This window comes from Leuresthes tenuis, unplaced genomic scaffold (genome assembly GCF_036924035.1).
Source record: "Leuresthes tenuis unplaced genomic scaffold, fLeuTen1.0.hap1 SCAF_17, whole genome shotgun sequence".
NCBI classification, from domain to species: domain Eukaryota; kingdom Metazoa; phylum Chordata; class Actinopteri; order Atheriniformes; family Atherinopsidae; genus Leuresthes; species Leuresthes tenuis.
In genome coordinates, this window is record NW_027325371.1 from 10,313,134 (window position 1) to 10,329,309 (window position 16,176).

General features: G+C 37.9%; 2 pseudogenes; both read left to right on the top strand.

Moving 5' to 3' along the window:
- The first annotated feature begins 124 nt into the window (after positions 1 to 124).
- On the top strand, positions 125 to 15,684 carry LOC140273900 (myosin heavy chain, fast skeletal muscle-like; annotated as a pseudogene).
- Positions 11,901 to 12,594, top strand: LOC140273097 (myosin heavy chain, fast skeletal muscle-like; annotated as a pseudogene).
- Positions 15,685 to 16,176: the final 492 nt, after the last annotated feature.

The following is a 16,176-nucleotide window of genomic DNA, read 5'->3' on the forward strand; positions in this document are numbered from 1 at the left end:
AGACTATTTTTTTTCAAACGAACTAAGGTAAGATATACATAAACTGTATGTGATAAATTACAATAGAGAATGATTATATTTTAACACTATTGTAGACTTACTTGTACTGTCATCTTTTAGTTTCGACTAAAGTGCCATCATGAGCACAGATGCGGAGATGCAGCAGTATGGCCCGGCGGCCATTTATCTCCGGAAAACAGAGAAGGAGAGGATTGAGGCCCAGGCTGCTCCTTTTGATGCAAAAACAGCAGTCTTTGTGACTGATACTGATGAGATGTATGTCAAGGGTAAACTGGTGAATAAAGAGGGAGGCAAAGCCACTGTTGAAACGGAGGGGGGAAAGGTATGTGTGTATGTGGTCTGTTTTAACCCTTTCTATGAAAGTATACATTATGTAAAATAATTTTTAAGAAATGATATCATAGTAATGCATTGAATTGCATGTTTATCAATTCAGTATGGTGATTTGAAATACTGTAAACAACAAAGACAGCCCTTTGAAAATGTTTGCCTGATTTGAAACTGCTGTATGTCTCTATTTTCTACAAAGACTGTCACCGTGAAAGAAGATGACATCAATCCCAGGAATCCTCCAAAGTATGACAAAATTGAGGACATGGCCATGATGACCCACCTCAATGAGCCTTGTGTGTTGTATAACCTCAAAGAGCGTTATGCATCATGGATGATCTATGTGAGTGGCCGCTATACTTTACAATCTCAAAGAACAAAGGACAGTTGTAGTCCTATTCCATTTTTTGAATGTTTGTTGTCGATCAGCTGAGAGGCACCTGATTCAACTGCAAACAACTGGAAGATACAATATCAAATTAAATGAAAAAATAATTTATTTATTCCAAAGGGAAATTATAAATGCAAAGATTCCTGTTTTCATTACTTCACAATCTCAAATTATAACACAATTCATATATAAATCAAAATTGTATGTAACAGTAAATACTATGTTTATTCCCTCTACTATAACAGACCTACTCTGGGTTGTTCTGCGTGGTCGTGAACCCCTACAAGTGGCTTCCTGTGTATGACGCTGTTGTTGTGGGTGCATACAGAGGCAAGAAGAGGATTGAGGCTCCACCTCACATCTTCTCCATCTCTGACAATGCCTATCAGTTCATGCTCACAGGTAAGATGAATGTTATCATCTAAAATGTGTTTAAGTTTTTTCTAAGCAATGATTTACCATGCAAATATAGGTTTAATATAGAAACAATTACACTGGAATTCATATCAAGCTGGCATTGTCACATTTCAGACCGTGAAAACCAGTCTGTCCTGATTACGTGAGTATTTGACGAAGTCTGCATCCTAAATATTTCGAAGCTTTATGATCATGAAGCAAAGTATTAAAAATGTGTATTTTGTAACCCAGTGGAGAATCTGGTGCAGGAAAGACTGTCAACACCAAGCGTGTCATCCAGTACTTTGCAACAATTGCAGCTCTTGGTGGCAAAAAGGATCAGACCCCTGGTAAAATGCAGGTAAATGTTGAAGAAAAGTGTTTGTCTTAAGAAATTATACATTAAAGTATAGCTCATTTACCTCAAACTATCTCTTGTAGGGCTCCCTTGAGGACCAAATTGTTGCTGCCAACCCTCTGCTGGAGGCCTATGGTAATGCCAAGACTGTGAGGAATGATAACTCATCCCGTTTCGTAAGTGATCACATGATATTTACTGATTGCTCTTGTTTGTTATACAAAAACTAATGCTAACAATAATCTTGCTGTCTAGGGTAAATTCATTAGGATCCACTTTGGTGCATCTGGCAAGTTGTCTTCAGCTGATATTGAAACATGTAAGTTTCAGCCTCTGAATTATTTTTGCAAGAAGATATGCTAAAGCGTGCAGTGGTCTAACTGTGATTCCTCACATGTTGAAGGGCAATGTGTGGAAATAGTCCAGTTCCCCACAGCTTTATGAAGTAAAAGGGGATCATTTCAGCAGATGTGGAGTCAGTGGAGTTATTAAAAATAAAACTGCAACAATACGGTCCTGTGATAAGACATATCATATTGTAAATTTGAATCAATTTCTGTTAGATCTGCTGGATAAGTCCCGTGTCACCTTCCAGTTGTCTGCTGAGAGGAGCTACCATATCTTTTATCAGTTGATGACAGGCCACAAGCCTGAGCTCCTGGGTATGTAACTACTTCAATATGATATTGAAATGTGAAAGATACAGATCATCCAAACAATATAATCAATACCTGTTGTACTCTTTTAGAGGCTCTTCTGATCACCACCAACCCCTATGACTATCATATGATCAGTCAGGGTGAAATCACTGTCAAGAGCATCGATGATGTGAGCGCGCTGACATCGCTGAGTCTCAGGTCAACAAGCTCAGAGCCAAGAGCCGCGATGCTGGAAAGGTATTTGATCACATTTTGCAAAAACTTTATGTAAGGTCAGTAAAGTCCTTTGACCAGGCATGTCATTCTACATTTATACTACTTTGAAAGTAGAACATTTTTATATGTTATACGGCAAATTTTAAAAAGACTTGCCAAACCACTTAAATTAGCTTAGCTTAAATTATGCTCCCATGTGCTGAATAACTTTATTTTCTTGTTTTCTTTCCAGTCTGACAGTGCTGAATAAGAAACCACATCCATTTGGAACCTTTTGACAGAGTTCATAAAATATGAACAAGCTGTTGAATTGTTGTCTTTCAATGTATTGATTCAATAAACTGTTCAATCATTACTTAATCTTTTTTATTTTTTATTTTTCCCTCTCTTGATTATCTTTAAAGGTCATATTTTAACTTCTGTCTTCAACGTAATTCAGTGAGGCTGACCTATTTTACCCAACTATAGGGAGAGTTGCCCAAAAATAATTATGATCATAAGCATTTTTCAATTAGAAATCAAAGCTATTTCAGCCTTCTACTCAACCTTCTAGACAGTGATAGTTTTTAAATTAGACCATGAGTATTGTCTTATGACATGTTGAATTCTAGAGTGAATGTGCTTTGAAATAAGTTAGTGGTTTTGGTTTAGTAATCTGGATTTATACATTTTCATATGGATTTTTTTAAGCAGTGCTCATAGATGTCAGCATCAGAGTTGCCATCAAGCAAGATGCTGATAATCATGTTGCTGTAGTCTACAAAGGGGAAAAAGTAAAAGCATGAAAACAATCAGCTTAGCTTAATCAATGTTAAAAATTAATTTGATCGTGCTCTTACAATCTTTGTAAATTAATACTTCTCCTATGAAGCAATGCTTTATCACAGCTATCAGCAAGCACAAGCTGTACAGCAAGATTCGTTGCAGAGAACAAAAAGAAAAACATTTTCACATTGTTCAAAGTTCTCTTCAAAATCTTACAGTATGAGCAATACATTCTAAATGCATTGGCTACATCTATCTCCGCTACAGCAATGTAGTTAAAGAGGCACAAAGCTGTGGTTTAGAGGCCACACGGTAATAATGAAATCGGATAACTGTACAGGCATACAAACCACCTTTAAAGTGCTCCAGAAGCCACTGTCATCTTTTTATGTTCTCTGACACAGAAGAGTCCCACTCACAAATGCCGCCCTATTTTTGATCATGCTGTGTGACCTTACACAATCTGAAAATGTGGGCAGTCATCAAATAAATTAGTCAGGCAGCTTATAAAACTTGATATCTCCTCCACAGTAATCCTCATTCCCATAAGGAGATTTAGAAGTGGATGGTTTCTATTTTTATAAAAGCTAGACAGTAATTTAATATCAGAAAGTCATGAACTCAACAACATTTTATTTAGTCAGGTTGAATTTCAACATCTAATCTGAAAAAAGATGGAGTTGACCAAAGTAGAAACCCTCCTAACCCTAGTTTATACCACCAAAATTCTGTCCATAAAAGTTATGAACAGAATCTGTGACAAAGTGCAGCCCAGGTGGAGTCCAACATCCCCCAGATAAAGATGCCTCACTAACTGCTGGCAATACAAACTCTCAATCTGCTTGTTTAGAGACTGAATTGCCCTTAAAAAAGGTCAAATATCCGATACTTCTGAAGCACAAGCATTCTCCATGTCGACAAAACACAAAGATAGTGGTTGGTCAAACTTGCAAGGTTACAGAGCATTTTCAGTTCCTCACAACTAGGATGAAAGCTGCATTGTTCCTCTTGTATCTCAGGTCAGAATCAGCCATGCTCTTTTGCCCACTAACCTAGCGTGGGCTTTATCAGGGAGGCTAAGAATTGTGATTCTTTTATAGTTGCAACAAACTACCCAGATCGGCCAGTCCAGAGATGCTGTCCCTAACCTTCATGTGATGTTAGGTTCCATTCATATTTATCAACTTTGATTTATACAACTCCAATTCATATCAAAAGTAATTCTCAGTGTATTTTAAAAAGAAAGTTATCACATTCAATACAAGTCCATTGAGATCTGTTCAGATATGTAGCTGTTGTAAAGACATGTAAACCAAGACAACCCAACAACAATTAATGCTGTAAGAAACTCGGGGACAGCCTCATTCAACCCAAGGACCTTGCCATCATGCATCTGTTTATCTTTTTTAGTGACCTTAGCCCCAGTGATTGGCGAATCCTCCACACTGCTTAGTCTCTTCAGACCACTTCAGACCAGGCTTGTTGAGCAGGTAGAACCCTATATCAGACAAGAATGGGACAACATTCTTCTTCCAAAGGTCTCCTTAGATCCCATATATTTGTTACGGACAGTTACATGGTGGTAAACATGGTCCTATCCTAAAATCTTTTTAGATGTGTAAGTGTAGAAGTTTGAGATAAGATTATCTTCAAAGTATCCCATCCACCACTGGACTATATCCCCAGTTATATCACCAGCAGCACTTTACATTTTTACCAACATTTTTAGTGTTGATGAAGCAATACTTCCCCCTCCTTAAGCACCTGACAGCAGAATCTATTTTAGGGCTGCCTGAAAGTAATGTTCCATAACCTCACCAAACTCCTCCAAACCGTGAGTTATAGCTTCTGTAACTGCCCAAGCCACATTCTTATTTACCTTCTGCTACCTGTCAGCCACATCTGGGATCCCAAAAGTTAACCATGCTCTATAGAACAGCTGTCCCAGCCTGATGGCTCCCTTCCCCCCAGGTGTTCATCACCAGATTTGAGGACTGCCACCACAACTAGTAACTAGCAGCTCTGTTTTGTTGCATCTACTCTCAAGGCCCAGTGCGACTTCCCTCAGAATGCTCTGCTAAAGATGGGAGTTGAAGATCTTCTGGACTGGAGCGTCTAACAAATTTAACCAGCACACACTAACAGGATGCTTGGGTGCAACAAGCCCATCCAGCATCCACTTTGATGACACTCAACACAAGGTGGGGATCCGTTACCTGCTCAGCTCTCCTCTTCACCCAAGTGTTCAAGACTTAAGGTCAAAGATCTGATGATATAATAAAAAAATAAATCATTGAACTGTGAACTGGTGATAAAAAGTAACAGATTGGGTTGACTTCCAATAGGTCGGCAAAATAATTGCGTATAAAAAGAGAAACTTTAAGGGGAAGAGTTGATCGGAAGTAAAAAAAAAAAGAAATTGTCAAAAAATTGAAGAGCATTTTCAGAATGATGTTCCTCAGTGTGACATCAAATAATTTATTATCTACACTAAATTCGATCATTAAAAGATTCAGAGAATCTAGAGACACAGCTGAAAATGAATATTGGATGCCTGTTATTTTCAAGTGGCACTGCTTTAAAAGCAGTCATGATTTGGTAATGCATGGGCTAAGGAACTCTCTCAGAAATCAGTGTCTTTGAACATAGTTCCAGCTATTCACAAATAAAGCTCTCTCATGCAGAAAAGAAGCCATGTGTCTACATAATCCACAAATGCTGTCATGTTCTCTGCTCCAAGAGCAAAGCAAATTCAAACTGGATTGAGACAAAGTGGAAAGCTATTATGTTTATTAGGTTTTATATATACTATTATGTATTTGGCTTGTTAATGGCGCTCCCTTAAAAAGCCTGCATCTCTGATGGTATGTGAATGCATTAGTTCCAATGGAGCTGGCAACTTGCACATCTGGAAAGGCACTGACAATATATTTTTCTTGGAAGGCATTTCATATTTCAGATCAAACTAAAGCACATACTATATCTATTATAGCAACATGGCTTCTGAAGTCCAGCACTTCAGACCAGGCTTGTTGAGCAGGTAGAACCCTATATCAGACAAGAATGGGACAACATTCTTCTTCCAAAGGTCTCCTTAGATCCCATACATTTGTTACGGACAGTTACATGGTGGTAAACATGGTCCTATCCTAAAATCTTTTTAGATGTGTTACTGCCATCATATTCAAGATTAGCTAATACTTTTAATGAGATAGTAAAACGTTTCCCTTTCAATATAGATACATTTTTTTTGGTGTTCTGTTATGACTAAGGACTTAGTTTAGTTCAGATTTTACATTGTACATTTTACATGGAGAACCAACTTTTTGGAATTAGGCCTGTATTTGAACTGAGGAATGAAAGGCACAGAGAGAACTTGCAAATTCCTCTAAAAAAATCTTGACTGGGAGCAATTATAATAACCACAGGGCCACAGTGCAGCACTGCATTACCATAACACCCATAAAATTGTAGTGTTGCACACCAATGATGACAGTTTAAACAATTTATCTTAATGTCTCCTAGAATTATATCCTTCTCTCTATCCCAAACACAAATCACTCTTTGCCTAAGCTGTATTTATTTTTGACCATGGTAATACCATCATCATTTATTGCAAGAAGCCAAACTATGAGCCAGGCCCCATACAAACTTGGGAGTGAAAGTTGATCCTGGATATAATCAAATATCATCCATTCATTAAATTATTTGTCAGTCACATAACATTTTTCTTGTTAAATAATCTGAGCTGGCAGTCATACTTAAATTGTATTCCCAAGAGCTATGCAACTCTCATACCATGCAAATGGAAAGTCCATTAACCAGAATTTGATTTCAGATGTCTGAGATTTGCATGTCCTGTAACTATACACCACTGGTGTTTTGATACCTCGCTGCATTTAAAATAATCTTAATGGCTGTGTTTAGAAAGAAAGATTTTTTTTTATTTTGAAACAACCTTTATTCACAAACCCAAAACCAAAGCTAAAAAATGAAAATAAAAACCAGACAAAAAAATGATTTTAAAAGTTCAGGAGTGTTCTCTAACAGAGCACTCCCCATATATTTACAAATACCTGTGTTTTTCCAGTCATTTTATAAAAACTGAAATCTATTTTGAGCCGAGCTGCCATCAGTGTAGTCACCATGGCCACCATGTCTTCTGACCCCTGACCTCTGACCCTGTTCTTTCTGGTTTTCCAAATGGCCAACTTTGCTGTCCCTGAAACAAAATTGATCAGTTGGTGTACAGACTTCTGTTTGGCACAATACCTTTGGCCAAAAATAAAGAGACTTCATCTATAACGTTTTTTTTCATCAAAGATGTCGAGACCGACCATCTTCTGTAAAGTTTTGACAGAGTTTATGAATTTGTCCGGATCTGGAAAAAAATCGGTAACTTTTACAGATTGCCCAAAGGTCACACTCCATCTCATCTTCCTCCTCACCCACAGTCACACCTGCCTCCCCCTCCTCACCTCTGCACCGGCGGCCTGACTTTGGTCAGACTCTGGTACCTGTCCACCACCGCTGTGTCCCTCACTGACCTCCTCTGCTGCTGTCTGCACCTCCTCTACTCCTGTCTGCACTTTCTTTGCTCCTGTCTGGACCTCCTCTGCACGGCTAACCCTCCACCAAAACACAGCAAAAAAAAAAAGAAAACCTACACTTAACTACCCAGACAAAAACCACAAATACTCGCATCACAAGCACACCAAAAAAAGAGAAAACAGTTAGAAAAAGCTCTCAAACTCTCACCGAACTCATCATGCGCTCTCCAGACTAACTCCCAGCATGCACTCAGACAGGAAGGATGGAAGGAAGGAACTGGACAACTTGAAAATGTAACTTAAAAAGAAAATTGACAATGTGAGAAAAACATTCAGGCATTTTTGTTTTTGCTTTTCTAGAGGCTCTTCTGATCACCACAATGATCTGGTGGTGATCAGTCAGAATGAAATAACTGTCAAGAGCATCGGAGGTGTTCATCGCAACAGATGTAATATGACATTTTAGTGTTTTGTGGGTTTCTTCATACTAAAGAAATGAGTAATTAAAGCTTTGTTTCCTGTGCAAACTGCTATTGACATCTTGGGCTTCACTGGTGAGGAGAAAATGGCATCTACAAGCTGACTGGTGCTGTGATGCATCATGGTAACATGAAATTCAAGCAGAAGCAGCGTGAGGAGCAGGGGGAACCAGATGGCACTGAGGGTAAATAATAAAATACAGCTGTTCCCATGTCCATGTTTCCAAGTGTGAAAAATCAATTTGAAATTGATTTATGTCAAACATATGTTGTACTTCCTTCCATCAGTGGCAGATAAAATCGCTTACCTCATGGGACTGAACTCAGCTGATATGCTGAAAGCTCTGTGCTACCCAAGAGTCAAAGTCGGAAATATGATGGTCACCAAAGGTCAGATCGTTCCAGAGGTAATTGAAAGAAACACTTTATTATAAAATACTTATATTTTCAAAACTAAAACTATAATGATAAAATCTCTTCTCCTAGGTCAACAATGCTGTCAGTGCTCTGTGCAAGTCTATATATGAGAAAATGTTCTCGTGGATGGTCATCCGTATCAATGAGATGCTGGACACAAAGCAGCCAAGACAGGTATTAGTATTGAAGATCAACACTATTTTTCCAGGAAATTAAATCCGTCTGTGTAGTCACAGTTCAACGGCTTGGAGCAGCTCTGAATAGGAGTTCATTGACTTCGGTATGGACTTGACTGACTACATTGACCTTATTCAGAAGGTGAGTTGCTGCTCTTGTAGAACAAATTTCTATGTTCTTGTGCAAATGTTCATTTCAGTGTGTATTAATATTTTTTTTAATTTGATTTCTCATGTGAAATATCAATTCTTCTCAGCCAATGCGAATCTTCTCCATCCTTGAAGTGGAGTGCATGTTCCCCACAAAGACCCACTGAACTACTCAGTTGTCCAGCTCTACCAGAAGTCTGCTTACAAACTGCTGGGCTTCCTGTATGCGGCCCATGCCGGAGCTGATGGTAAATATGAGAGCGCAGATGAATAAGAAGCTCCCATACTCTACATATGATATACATAATGTTTCTTAAGCATCACATTTGGTAGAGTATTGCAACTTGTAGAGTTTTCAAGAACAGTGAAACACTTTAATTGCATTAGCTGATAGTTACAGCATCTTGGCCTACAACGGACACCAAGGAGCTGGCCAAGATGGCGCCTTTTGATGCCAAAATAGCTTTTTGTGGTGTATCTGTGGTTTTACTCACAATTGCGATCCAAATATGTTTCTCACATATTATCTCAATACCCTATTGACAGAGAATACGCTATCTAAGTCAGTGGATTCACACATAACAACACCGTTAAGAAGTTAGAAAATAAATTAAGATTTAGATCAAGTTAAACAGCATGTGAGACATCAAACATCTTGCAGGAGAAAATACCAGAAACTCCAATAGTCTCTGATGTGGATTAATTCTGATACATGAGCCCAGACGTGTGAATGCCCTTCCACTTTTGTTAAGACCATGTCACTTTACACTTCTGGAAAACATATGAGGTCAACAGATTATTTCCCTTCGCTAATTTTAAAATCTTATATTCTTTCATTGCACATGCTCAGCCATGCATCTATATATCTACCTTCATTGGGTCTCAGAATTTGGTTCATTTGTATTAATATAGCCAAAATAACACTGGCTAAAACCTGAAATCAAAATCATAGTTAAAAAAATCCATGTATCCAAAGATTTCCAAACATCTGTACTCGGGGTGGTTAAGCAAATGGAAAACCAGGTAAATATCAGACTGAAGAAAATCTTTAATGTCTACGTGTTTTCTCTTTGCTTCAATAAAATCTTGCCAATACAATAACCTGTCATAATGTACTGGATGTCTCAGAGGATAATATCATTGTGTGAATCTGCTACCAAATAACTACAAATTACTTTCATTAAAAAATCCAGATGTAGGAATCACATCCTCTCGTTTGATTCAGAATTTTTTAATTAATTTATCTTTTTTATCATTGAAAACATATTATTTCAATGGCACACTGCAGTCACATGTCATCACAGGGAAATTAATGTATAAGTGTTTTTGCCCTCTGAAATGACAAATAAGCACAAAACCATTCTAAAAGGTCAAATATCACAGCGGTGAAACAAATCTGTTTATATTTACTATTTTATCCCCAATAAAAGACCTTGACCGTGGTCATTTCTGTAAGCTGAATTTCAGTTTTCTATATATCTTTTGCCCCGTTATGACTCGTCAGCATATATAAATATATGACTAATGGAAATATCTATCTCCAACTTTGTGGAAAGTAAAACTAGCATGTGATCTGCAGTTAAGATGGTGTATCATAAGCCCCTCCTGTCAACTGCTGTTTAATCAAAGTCGATTTTGGGAATGATTTAAAACTTTATCCTCACTTTGTTGTGTTATATTTTGGCCTCAAAGCTGGTCGTTTTAATACTCCTACATACCATACGATGTAACTTTTATAAATGATCTAAAACAAAAAGAAAAATATACGCTTGTTTTTTAATGTCTGTTATTTATGGACGTATTTGAGTTGGCAACTTCTCTTCTGTTTCAGTTCCAGGAGGCATATGCTACCCCTCCACCACCAATGGAAAGAGCAGCCTGGGAAGTTAGCTTCATCTATCTGAGGCATGTGAACTTTACACCAGGGACATTCTAACACTTGTCCAACTTTAAGACCCAGAGCTGGTTGTGATATTAAAATCAACTGGACATGACTGATGAAATTTAACCATTAAATAAATCTTTGTACTTAATGGAACAAATGCTTGACAAACAATGTAATACCATGTTGTATCAAATAAAGTGTGAACACAACAGACATAGTAAATATCTATCAACAAATTAAGCATCCACGATTCATGATTAAAAAAAACTGTTAACCACTTATGCATTAGTGATTCAATAGTATTTTCATTAAAATTAATATTGTCTCAAAGCATTAAAAGCTTAACTCACTACCATTTATACATCCATTGTGACAAAAGAAAAAAATGTTTAAGATACTTACAAATTTATAGTTTTGGATGAACATGTCTGTATTTTAAATGTATTGCATGAACTGCCAGGTATATTTGTTGCATGTATTTATTTAGTTTCATCCAACTGGAAACTTGCTGAATATTTTCTACATTCATGTTAAATTGATACATAAAAAAGAATGTTGCATCACTTAATAATCATCATAATCATCACGTCATACAAAATAAGCACATCCCTGTCAAGCAGGGAGGTTACAAGAATTCTGCTCTTTACAAAATTGAGGAGCACACTTGTGCTAAGTTTGGCTTACCTCAGCTTATATATTCAGTAGCTGTTGATGTCCACTCCAACTGCCAGGCATCTGACACAGGTGAGTGCCGTCATATATGTACAATAATCTTTTTATCGTTGTTTGCACATATATTCTATTCTATTATAGTGTTTTTTGAACATTAAAGCTACTTTGTCCTGCTTGAATCAAAAAGCTAAGTCTATGTTCCATCCTGAAATGAAATACTTACATTATAGGAAAGCTTTTCAAATGTGGTCATTTCATTCTTTTAGTAGCATCTTGGGTTATACACAAGATATCTGCATTTTTGATTGGGACTTTGTAAAGTAGGTTCCTTACAACAAAATGTTCTCTTCAGACAAAAGCATCAAGAAAAATTATTTATCTAAATATAACAGTTGAACTGAATAAGTGTTTTTTTTACTACACTGAAGTGCAACCATGAGCATGGACGCAGAAATGGGGTAGTATGGCCCAGCGGCCATTTACCTCCGGAAGCCAGAAAAGGAGAGAATCGAGGCTCAAACTGCCCTGTTTGATGCCAAAACAGCTGTCTTTGTGACTGATCCTGATGAGCTGTATGTCAGGGGTAAACTCACCGAGAAGGATGGTGACAAAGCAACTTTTGAAACAGATGAAGGAAAAGTAAATTAAATTTTGTGTGATTTTAACGTTTTTACTTTTGTTATCCTGTCCTTATTAAGCTCCATACCCTTCATAAACCAGCATATCTTTATGTAAAATAACTTGGTTTTGATAATTAGAAGAGCACGTTTTCTATTTAGACTGTCCCTGTGAAAGACATACCATCTAAAATTGAGGACATGGCCATGATGACCCACCTCAATGAGCTTTGTGTGTTGTATAACCTCAAAGAGTGTTTTGCATCATGGATGAGTCTTTACTTTACAAAGGGTCATTTAATTAAAGCATTTATGTCTGTATATGCATATTATTACAAAAGTGTTTATGTATTCTACTATTCTGCTTGGTCATGAACCCCTACAAGTGGCTGCCTGTGTATGATGCTGTTGGTGTGGCTGCATACAGAGGCAAGAAGAGAGCTGAGGCTCCACCTCACATCTTTTCCATCTCTGACAATGCCTATCGGTTCATGTTCACAGGTAAGATCTGAAAATAAGAGTTACAGTTTTAAAAAATGACTTATTTAAGGAACACTGAAAATAGATTTCATCTGATTTTGTGAGTATTAGACAAAGTCTGCATGCTAAATATTTCTAAACTTTTATCCCTTTAATATGTAATCCCTCAATTAATCCTACAATCTTTAGTTGATCTTATTGTTCTCAGATCTGCTGGAGAAGTCCCATGTCACCTTCCAGCTGTCTGCTGAAAGGAGCTACCACATCTTCTATCTAGCTGATGACAGGCCACAAGCCTGAGCTCCTGGGTATGAGACTGGACAACTTGAAATAGTAATTCGAAAATACATTTAATATCAGAGGAAGAGTTCTAGTATCTTTATTTTTGCTTTTCCAGAGGTTCTTCTGATCACTACCAACCCCTATGACTTCCCAATGATCAGTCAGGGTGAAATCAGTGTCATGAGCATCAATGATGTGGGGGAGTTCATTGCAACATTGACACGTTAGTGTTTTGTGTATTTTTATATATGATACAAGAAATGTGTGATTAAAGCTTTATTTCTATCTTGGGTTTTACTGCTGATGAGAAAATTAACATCTACAAGCGAACTAGTGCTGTGATGCATCATGGTAACATGAAATTCAAGCAGAAGCTGCGTGAGGAGCAGGCTGAGCCTGATGGCACTGAGGGGGTAAATGATAAAAAAAAACTTGTATAATATACTTGTATAATACTTATACTTATACAAACTTATATATACTTGCATGTAATTTGTTCAGCTGATATGCTGAAAGCTCTGAGCTACCCAAGAGTCAAAAGTTAGAAATGAGATGGTCACTAAAGGTCAGTCTGTCCCACAGTACAAGTACAAGAGAGAAGGCATTAAATGGGAGTTCATTGACTTTGGTATGGACTTGGCTGCCTGTATTGAGCTTATTGAGAAGGTGAGTTGCTCCTAGTGTACAAAACAATTCAGGATTTTTTAACTCATGTGCAAGTTTTTGTGCATATGGATTAATATGATCATTTGTTACATTTCTCATGTGAAATATCAATTCTTCTCAGTCATTGGAAATCTTATCCATCCTTGAAGAGGAGTGCATGTTCCCCAAGGCTACAGACGTTTCTTTCAAGAACAAGCTGTACGATCAGCATCTTGGCAAGACCAGGGCCTTTGAGAAGCCAAAACCTGCAAAGGGCAAGGCTGAGGCTCACTTCTCCCTGATTCACTATGCTGGTACTGTGGAGTACAATATCAGTGGCTGACTCGATAAGAACAACAGTCGAACTCAGTCTTGAATTCAGTCATTCAGCTCTACCAGAAGTCTGCCGACAAACTGCTGGGCTTCCTTTATGCATCCCATGCTTCAGCTGATGGTAAGAAATAAAAACTAACTAAGCCATTCTGTACTTTTCATGGTTTTATAAAGTGTGCAGCTTGGTAAAAGTGTGCAGCGGGATTTCAGTTTTGTGTGTAGTTATGCGGATTTGACTGCATTTTTCATCAATAATAGGAAACAATGTGTTTCATTTGGATATGGCATAATATGTTGCTCTATAGTGGAATAAGAAGTCCTGAGTCTTGGGTAAAATTTGTTCTCTCCCAAAAACAGAGGCAAGTGGTGGTGGTGGCAAGTAGGGCAGTAAGAAGAGGAGCGGTTCCTTCCAGACTGTATATGCTCTTTTCAGGGTATGTATAGTTAAATTTTCTGAAGAGTAAAATAATGGATAATAGCTTTTTTTGAAAAAGTAATTACCTATCATTTTGCTGATCTACAGGAGAACTTGGCCAAGCTGATGACCAACTGGAGGAGTACTCATCCCTACTTTGTGCGTTGCCTGATCGCCAATGAATCAAAGACCTTCACCTTTAGAGAAGAGTGGTGTCACTGGAATGGCCACGGTGTTAATATGAAACATTAAAATCTAACTTGCAGATACAAAGTGTTGAATGCTAGTGTCATCCCTGAGGGACAGTTTATTGACAACAAGAAAGCTGCTGAGAAGCTGCTGGGCTCCATCGATGTAGACCATACTCAGTACAAGTTTGGACACACAAAGGTACGATTCAGTAGGATAATACGAAACCTGGGCACAAGTACACTGTGCAGTCATCTTTATTGATGGGTTCTTCTTTTTACTTGTAAAAATAGGTGTTCTTCAAAGCTGGTCTGCTGGGTACCCTTGAGGAGATGAGAGATGAGAAACTGGCTGAGCTGGTGACAATGACTCAGGCCCTCTGTAGAGGTTACCTTATGAGGAAGGAGTTTGTCAAGATGATGGAGAGGAGGTATGACTCTCATACAGTAGCTTATACATTAAGTTAAAATCTGATGTTCAAGAATAAACATTTGCAAACTAATTTGTGTTACTTTTATAGAGATGCCATCTTCACCGTCCAATACAATGTCCGCTCATTCATGAATGTGAAGAACTGGCCATGGATGCATCTGTACTTCAAGATCAAACCTCTCCTGAAGAGTGCTGAAACTGAAAAAGAGTTGGTTCAGATGAAGGAAAACTATGGGAAGATGCAAAATGATCTGACAACTGCTCTGGCCAAAAAGAAGGAACTTGAGGAGAAGATGGTTTCGCTGCTTCAGGAGAAGAATGACCTGCAACTCCAAGTGGCATCTGTAAGTAGAATAAAGTTAGACACAGGTTATCATCCAGTTTTTAATATATTCTATTATTCAGATTATTTCAAACATTTTCCTGATTATAAACTATCAGCTTGCTGCAATTATTGGCCATTTATCATTTTAGGCCGCCATGAGGTCTGAGGAACTGAAGAAGGAGCAGGACACCAGCGCTCACCTGGAGAGGATGAAGAAGAACCTGGAGGTCACAGTCAAGGACCTGCAGCATCGTCTGGATGAGGCTGAGAACCTCGCCCCGAAGGATAGCAAGAAGCAGCTCCAGAAACTGGAGTCCAGGGTATGAACTTTATATACTGTGAATGCTCATGATATATGAATTTGAGGATGCAGTTTTCTAAACACTAAAATCTTTAAAAATGTATCATCTTGAGACAGTTATGTGAGCTGGAGGATAAAGTTGAGGGTGGGCAGAGAAGTGGAGCTGATGCTGTTAGGTGTCTGCAAATATGAGAGGAGAGTGTATCTTAAATAATTTACATAACTACCCCACATATATGCTTTAGACAATGTTTTATCAGTGTAGACTGAGGAAGACAGGAAGAATGTAACCCGACTTCAGGATCTGGTGGCCTTAAATTTGTTTTTCCTTTACAGGAGGAGACACTCACATGTCCAGGCTCAGGAAGGTCCAGCATGAGATGGAGGGAGCTTAGGAGACTCACACTGCCATTGCTGAGTCTCAGGTCAACAAGCTCAGAGCCAAGAGCTGTGATGCTGGAAATGTAACTTTTCATTCAGTCCCATACAGACATTTTTTTAAGCTGATGACATATTATTGAAATTCCCATTCTGCTACTTCTCTGACCTGATTAACAAAAACTGACCTTTGGAGCAACACAGTTAAATAAACAGACTTTTGGTTTTCATTTGCATTCTAACATTTTTTTACTATAAGTTTTAATTATGAGTACAATCATAAATATAACTTTTATTAACAGTCTATTAATGTT